Genomic DNA, 9,541 nt, shown 5'->3' with positions numbered 1-9,541 from the left:
GATTTTCGGCGAGACATAATCAAAGGATCCATACGTGCTCAAAGGCGTAAAACAGTTACTTGGAAATTTTTTCAAAGAACTGTGCATTCCCCCCTTTTTTTGGACAAATTTGAGAAACGCTTGTTCTTTTTTTTTGATAGTTTCGAGTCAATGAAAATCTTTTTTCTGTTCCAAAATTGGATTCGAAAAAAGACAAAATTTCCAATTTTGGATTATACAGAGGAAAAGGCAAAAGAAAGTGAGAAAAAAGAGGAGGACGACAAAAAAAAAATAAACGAAAATGCGGAAAAAAAACGTATAGAAATAGCAGAAGCCTGGGATAACTTTATATTTGCTCAAGGAATAAGAGGTTTTTTATTAATAACCCAATCGATTCTTCGAAAATATATTAAATTACCCTCATTGATAATAACTAAAAATATCGTTCGTATACTACTTTTTCAATTTCCCGAATGGTCAGAAGATTATAGGGATTGGAAGAGAGAAATGTATATTAAATGTACCTATAATGGCGTTCAATTATCTGAAACAGAATTTCCCCAAAAATGGCTAACAGACGGTATTCAGATAAAGATCTTATTTCCTTTTCGTCTGAAACCTTGGCACAGATCTAAGTTACGATCCAATGAAAAGGAAAAAGATAGAATGAAAAAAAAAGTGAAAAAAAAGAACTTCTGTTTTTTAACAATTTGGGGAAGGGAAGTTGAATTGCCCTTTTCTGATTCTCAAAAAAATCGATTTTCTTTTTGTGATCCTATTTTTAAAGAACTCAAAAAAAAAAAGAAAAAATTGAAAAATTATTTTTTTCGAGTTCTAAAAGTTTTAAATGAAAGAACAAAATGGTTTCTAAATATCTCAAAAGATATTGCAAAATGGATCAGCAAAAGTATTCTATTTCTAAAAAAAAAAATAAAACAACTCTTCATTTTTAATTTTACAAATTTTCATTCTTTATTTTTATTATTTGTTAGACTCAAAAAAATAAATGAATTGAATGAAAACAAAAAAGATTCAACAATTTGTAAGAATAATCCAATTATTTTCGAATCAACCATTCCAATTCAATCTATAAATTGGGGAAATTGTTCATTGATAAAAAAAAAAATAAAAGACCTGAATGCTAAAACAAAAACTATTCTAAAACAAATAGAAAAAATGACAAAAGAAAAAAGGAAAGGGGGACTTCTAATTTCAGAGATAAATATTCATTCGAACAAAACAACTTATGATACTAAAAGATTAGAATTAGAAAAAAATATTTTGCAGATATTACAAATAAGAAATGTTCGATTAACTCGTAAATCACATTTTTTTTTTAAATTTTTCCTGAAAAGGATATACATAGATATCCTTCTATATATCATTAGTATTCCTAGGATCAATATACAACTTTTTCTGGAATCAAAAAAAAAAATGATAAATAGATCCATTTACAATAATGAAGTAAATACAGAAATAACTGATAAAACAAATCAAAGTATAATTCACTTTATTTCGATTATACACAATACTAGTAATACGAATTCACAGAATTCTTGTAACGTCTCCTTTTTGTCACAAGCATATGTATTTTTTAAATTATCACAAAACCAAGTAATCAACATTAACATAGATAAGTATAAGTTAAGATATGTTTTTCAATATCATGGAAGATTTTTTTTTCTTAAGAATGAAATAAAGGATTCTTTTTTTGGAGTACAAGGAATATTTCATTCCAAATTAAAACATAAGAACCCTCCCAATTCTGTAATGAATCAATGGACAAATTGGTTAAAGGGTCATTATCAATATGACTTATCTAAAAGCATATGGTCTAGATTAGTACCACAAAAATGGAGAAATAGAATCAATGAACATCGTGTGGCTCAAAATAAAGATTTAACCAACTGTGATTCTTATGAAAAAACCCGATTAATTCTTTACAAAGAAGAACAAATAGACGCATTAAAAAAAAAAAAAATGAAAAAACAATATAGATATGATCTTTTATCCTATAACTCTATTAATTATACGGAAAATAAAGACTCATATATTTATGGATATAGATCATCATTCCACGCAAATAAAAAGCAAGCGATTTCTTCTAATTACAACACGCATAAAAAAAAATTATTTGATATAATGAGTAATATCTCTATGAAGAATTATACAGCGGAAGATGCTATTATAGATATGGAAAAAAATCTGGATAGAAAGTATTTTGATTGGATGGGAATAAATGTAGAAATACTAAATCGTTCCATATCGAGTACGAAATTTTTTTTCGTTTCAGAATTTTTGATATTTTCTAATGCATATAAATATCAAAATAACCCGCGGATCATACCAATCAAATCACTTTTTTTCCATTTTAATATAAATATAAATCAAAATGTTAGTGAAAATCAAAATAACATTACTGAAAAGAAAAGAATAATAGATATTTTTAGACCATCGAAAAAAAAGAAATCTCCGGAATTCGAGTTAGAGACTCAAAATCGAGCAAAAACAGAATGCGCGGGTCGAGTAAATCTTGAATCATCTCCCTCAAACCAAAAAAAAGATATTGAAAAAAAATTTGCGGAATTGGACAGTAAAAAGGATGGTAAGGGTATAAAGAAAAAGAAAGACAAGAACAAGATGAAGGCTAAACTAAATTTCTTAACAAGAATTTTTTTTACTTTTCATTTGGACTGGAAGAATTTCTTAGGTAAAAGAATATTAAATAATGTCAAAGTATACTGTCTCCTGATTAGATTGAAAAATTTAAGAGAAATTGCTATAACCTCTATTCAAAGGGAAGAACTAGATCTAAAAATTATGCTGATTCAAAATCATAAGGATTTCACTTTTCCAGGCTTGAAGAAAAATGAAAATACAAAATTTATGAAAAACGAATTTTTTATTATCAAACCAGTTCGCCTGTCTAGAAAAAACAATAAACAATTTTTTATGTATCAAACCATGGGTATCTCATTAATTCGTAAGAGTAAGTACAAAATGAATCAAAAATACTCCGAAAAAAGTAATGTTGATAAGAAAAATTTTGAAAAATACATTACACGGACAAGAGATCCAAAAATAACAGAAAAAAAAAAAAAAAAAAATTATAATTTGCTTGTTCCTGAAAATATTTTATCCGCTAGACGTCGTAGAGAGTTGAGAATTGTAATTTGTTTAAATCCTAAGAATATAAATAGTATGCATAGAAACACAATATTTTACAATGAAAATAAAGGTAATAATTTTTTGACTCAAAAACGAAAAGATCTTGACAGAGATAAAAAAAAACTAATGAATTTCCAAATTTTTCTTTGGCCAAATTATAGATTAGAAGAATTAGCTTGTATAAATCGCTATTGGTTTAATACCCATAATGGAAGTCGTTTCAATATAGTAAGGCTACATATGTATCCGCGATTGAAAATTCGTTAATCGAAATTTGTCTTCTATTTACCATAATATATATCTGGTATATGAAGACAAATTGTTATATACATAACATAAATGGGAACACACATTGTGGCATTGATACTAATCTAATGATGTATCCATTAGATCGAAAAAAGAATCAACAAAATTGTCTTTTATTTTTCAAGCATACAATTTGTTATTTGGTGAATCCATAAATATGGTATCTTTTCTATCTATTTAGATTGGATTGATTAATAAGAAAGAATGAATTCAATCAGGAATTCCTAAGGAAATTCAGATTTATATACAAAAATGAGTATCATTACTATTACTGATCAATAAAAATATTTATCAAAAGCGAGGGGAAGAGGAAAGCTTTCATTTCATTTTTTTATGGTAAAAAATTCATTTATACCTGTTATTTCAGAAGAAAAAAAAGAAGAAAACCCGGGATCAGTTGAATTTCAAATATTCCATTTTACCAATAAGATACGAAGACTTACTTCGCATTTTGAATTGCACCGAAAAGACTATTTATCTCAAAGGGGTTTACGTAAAATTCTGGGAAAACGGCAACGATTACTGTCTTATTTGTCAAAAAAAAGTAGAATACGTTATAAAAAATTAATAAATCAGTTTGATATTCGGGAGTCACAAATTCGTTAATTTGAAGAGTCATTTTCAATTATTCGATTTATTAGATCTTGAATTTTGATGAATTTTTTTTTTTTTTTAAAGCGATTCATTCTTCTATGAATCGAGGAAAAAAATCTATGAATATCCCAGCTACAAGAAAGGACCTCATGATAGTAAATATGGGACCTCACCACCCATCAATGCATGGTGTTCTTCGACTTATTGTTACTCTGGATGGTGAGGATGTTATTGATTGTGAACCAATATTGGGTTATTTACACAGAGGGATGGAAAAAATTGCAGAAAACCGAACAATTATACAATATCTCCCTTATGTAACACGTTGGGATTATTTAGCTACTATGTTCACAGAAGCAATAACTGTAAACGGACCAGAACAGTTGGGAAATATTCAAGTACCTAAAAGAGCTAGCTATATCCGAGTAATTATGTTAGAGTTGAGTCGTATAGCTTCTCATCTACTGTGGCTGGGACCTTTTATGGCAGATATTGGTGCACAAACCCCTTTCTTCTATATTTTCCGAGAAAGAGAATTAATATATGATCTATTCGAAGCTGCGACAGGTATGAGAATGATGCATAATTTTTTTCGTATCGGAGGGGTAGCGGCTGATTTACCTCATGGTTGGATAGATAAATGTTTTGAATTCTGCGATTATTTTTTAACAAAGGTTGTTGAATATCAAAGACTTATTATGCGAAATCCTATTTTTTTAGAACGGGTTGAGGGAGTAGGCGTTGTTGATGGAGAGGAAGTAATAAATTGGGGTTTATCAGGACCAATGCTTCGGGCTTCCGGAATACAATGGGATCTACGTAAAGTTGATAATTATGAGTGTTATGAGGAATTTGATTGGGAAGTTCAATGGCAAAAAGAAGGAGATTCGTTAGCTCGTTATTTAGTTCGAATTGGTGAAATGACGGAATCTATAAAAATTATTCAACAGGCTTTGGAAGGAATTCCCGGCGGACCATATGAAAATTTAGAAATTCGCTGCTTAGATAAAGAAACAGAGCCAGAATGGAATGATTTTGAATATCGATTTATTAGTAAAAAAGCGTCTCCGACTTTTGAATTGCCGAAACAAGAACTTTATGTAAGAGTTGAGGCTCCTAAGGGAGAATTAGGAATTTTTCTAATAGGTGATCAAAATGGTTTTCCTTGGAGATGGAAAATTCGTCCACCGGGTTTTATCAATTTGCAAATTCTTCCTCAATTAGTTAAAACAATGAAATTGGCCGATATTATGACAATACTAGGTAGCATAGATATCATTATGGGAGAGGTTGATCGTTGAAATGATAATTGATACAACAGAAATACAAGATATCCATTTTTTTTTCAGATTGGAATCTTTTAAAGAGGTATATGGAATTCTATGGGTATTTGCCCCTATTTTTATTCTTGTATTAGGAATCACAATAAGTGTACTAGCAATTGTATGGTTAGAAAGAGAAATATCCGCAGGGATACAACAGCGTATTGGACCTGAATATGCTGGTCCTTTTGGAGTTCTTCAAGCTCTAGCAGACGGAACAAAACTACTTTTCAAGGAGAATCTTATTCCATCTAGAGGAGATATTAATTTATTCAGTATCGGACCATTCATATCAGTCATATCAATTATAATAAGCTATTCAGTAATTCCTTTTAATTATAACTTTGTTTTATCTGACCTCAATATCGGTGTTTTTTTATGGATTGCTATTTCAAGTATTGCTCCCATTGGACTTCTTATGTCAGGATATGGGTCAAATAATAAATATTCCTTTTTGGGTGGTCTACGAGCTGCTGCTCAATCGATTAGTTATGAAATACCATTAACTCTATGTGTGTTATCAATATCTCTACGTGCGATTCGTTGAGACAGAAGCTTTTCGATACTATTGCTATACTCCCCCCTTTCTTTATAGTGCTTTCTAGTAAAGAAGGATAATAAATTGAATATATATCCTTATCATTATTCTTTTTCGAAATTCGGATTGAAGAATTTAATCAGATAGTTATATGAGTGAAATAAAACAGCTTCTATTGAATAGAATTTATTAATTCTATATATATACTATATTACTTATAGTTATATATTACTTATAGTTAATAGATAGTATGAGGAGTTAAAATTGCAGTCAAAATATTGAGTCTCATTTTCCATGTATAAGAATTAAGTGAAAAAAAAAATTCTATTCTATTTCTTCAGTAGAAGAGGTCATTTACCCCCAAGGTTGGTTGATTAGTCATCCTGTCTTGAAGCGGGCACAAAAGAAAAACCAACCTTTTTTTTGAGTTTTCACTATCATTTGTATGAATTATCATACATGTATTAACATAACTAAAGGGGTTTAATAAAAAAATGAATGGATGGGTAGAAACACCAAAATACACAAAGGATTAGTAACGCAAATTTTTTTAAATATCCAAAAGAGCATTTATACATAATAGAAAAAGAATACTAATTGGGGCTTTAAGTTGGTAGAAAAAATCAGGCAGTACTCCCTACAATTCCGATCCAGAGTATGCTCCCATCCACTGATTAAATAAATGACTATCAGGAACGAAATAATCCTTTACTTTTGTTTTCATTAATTCACTTTTTTTTTTGAGTCCCTTTTTAGTTGCACAAAAAAAGGCTAGGAGCGAAAGAAAAAGTGATACCCTTTTTCTTTTTTTTTCTTACATCTATATTCTAGGAAGATGGAATTCATGTCATAATTCAGAAAACGAATGTATAATTCTTTTTTGTAATCGAAAATGATGGAGAAGTTATTGAGAATTCTATAAAGAGTATTTTATTGAAGAATTCAGTTATTACTCAACAAATTCCAATTTTTTTTTAAAGGGATAAGATCAATTCAGAAGTACTTTTTGTATCTTTTATTTATTCAAATAAAATTTGAAATGTATTTTTCTTTATTATTAATTTTTTCATTAAATAAAACAAAACAGACAGAATTCAATTGGTCTAATTCAGAACCGTCCGATAAAATCGAATCTTATCCATTTTATAAATATATCAAGAGATAAATAATCGGTCTGGTCCTTAGATTTATTGAAGGCTTAAAAGGAGCCGTATGAGGTGAAAAATCTCATGTACGGTTCTGTAATAGAGATGGGAACAGTAATGTTATCACCGACTAGGATTATCTAACAGCTTAAGTACAGTTGATATAGTTGAAGCGCAATCCAAATATGGTTTTTGGGGATGGAATTTGTGGCGTCAACCTATGGGTTTCATCGTTTTTCTAATTTCTTCTTTAGCAGAATGTGAAAGATTACCTTTTGATTTACCAGAAGCGGAAGAAGAATTAATAGCGGGTTATCAAACCGAATATTCGGGTATCAAATTTGGCTTATTTTACATTGCTTCCTATTTAAACCTATTAATTTCTTCCTTGTTTGTAACAGTTCTTTACTTTGGTGGTCCGAATATCTCTATTCCGTACATATTTGTTTCTGAATTTTTTGAAATAAATAAAGCATATGGAGTTTTTGTAACAACAATTGGTATCTTTATTACACTAGCTAAAACTTATTTGTTCTTATTCGTTTCTATCACAACAAGATGGACTTTACCTAGGCTAAGAATAGATCAATTATTAAATTTTGGATGGAAGTTTCTTTTACCCATTTCTCTCGGTAATCTATTATTAACAACTTCGTCTCAATTGTTTTCACTATAAAAAACGGACCTTCTATATTCATAACTTGTCTCAAACAAGAGAAAGAAAAAAAACAAAAATAATCAGAGATATTCACGATATGTTCCTTATGATAACTGGATTTATGAATTATGGTCAACAAACAGTCCGAGCTGCAAGGTACATTGGTCAAAGTTTCACGATTACCTTATCTCACGCAAATCGTTTACCTGTAACTATTCAATATCCTTATGAAAAAATAATCACATCGGAACGTTTCCGTGGTCGAATACATTTCGAATTTGATAAATGCATTGCTTGTGAAGTATGTGTTCGTGTATGTCCCATAGATCTACCCGTTGTTGATTGGAAACTGGAAACTGATATTCGAAAGAAACGATTGCTTAATTACAGTATTGATTTCGGAATCTGTATATTTTGTGGTAACTGTATTGAGTATTGTCCAACAAATTGTTTATCAATGACTGAAGAATATGAACTTTCGACTTATGATCGTCACGAATTGAATTATAATCAAATTGCTTTGGGCCGTTTACCAGTGTCAGTAATTGATGATTATACAATTCGAACAATTCAAATAAAATTAAGTTAATTATAATATAATTATAAAATCTTTTTCTAAAAATAAAGATTATATAAATCAAATCATATTCGATATATTTCTATATATAAATATATGTATTTGAATAATATATATGAATAATATAAATTTGGATAATAAGAAAAATGTTATTAAAAAAAAAGAATAAATCTTAGAGGTAGATATTTTTATATTAGATATTCTATTAGTAGAAATATTCGATACATATATTATATATATACTTTAGTTTTCGTATAGTTTCAAACTACTCTTTCATAGAAAGAATGGAATGACATTGATCCTATAACTGTACCTATAGCAATTCACACTTATTATCTTAGGATTTGATTGAATTCAATGCGGAGAGAAATTTAGTATTTAGTATATAATTTTTTTCCTGGTCATATCAATAAAGTCATGAAATTTCGATTTATTTATCTCTTATTTTACATATAATGGATTTGCCTGAACCGATACATGATTTTCTTTTAGTCTTTCTGGGATCGGGTCTTATATTAGGAAGTCTAGGAGTAATATTACTTACCAACCCAATTTTTTCTGCTTTTTCGTTGGGACTGGTTCTTGTTTGTATATCTTTAGTCTATATTTTATCAAACTCCCATTTTGTAGCTGCATCGCAGCTACTTATTTACGTGGGCGCTATAAATGTTTTAATCATATTTGCTGTAATGTTCATGAATAGGTCAGAATATTACCAAGATTTTCGTCTTTGGACCATTGGGGATGGAATTACTTTGATGGTTTGTACAAGTATTTTTGTTTCACTAATAACTACTATTCCAGATACATCATGGTACGGGATTATTTGGACTGTGAGACCAAATCAGATTATAGAACAAGATTTTATAAGTACTAGTCAACAAATTGGAATTCATTTATCAACAGATTTTTTTCTTCCATTTGAACTCATTTCCATAATTCTTTTAGCTGCTTTGATAGGTGCAATTGTTGTGGCTCGCCAATAAGAACTTATTCTAACTAATAATCTAAATCTGAATTCTATTTTGTTTAATTTTCTCCCAGTTATTTCCGTTGAATTCTTGTTCATATTGATGAAATGAATCAAAATTGGTAAGGAGTTGGTCAATGATGTTCGAGCATGTACTTATTTTGAGTGCCTATTTATTTTCTATGGGTATCTATGGATTAATCACGAGTCGAAATATGGTTAGAGCCCTTATGTGTCTTGAACTTATACTGAATGCAGTTAATATAAATTTCGTAACCTTTTCT

This window comes from Abrus precatorius, unplaced genomic scaffold (genome assembly GCF_003935025.1).
Source record: "Abrus precatorius isolate BTA unplaced genomic scaffold, Abrus_2018 Scaffold0, whole genome shotgun sequence".
Lineage (NCBI taxonomy): Eukaryota > Viridiplantae > Streptophyta > Magnoliopsida > Fabales > Fabaceae > Abrus > Abrus precatorius.
The sequence above is the reverse complement of the archived record's forward strand: the minus strand, read 5'-3'. Positions refer to the sequence as shown.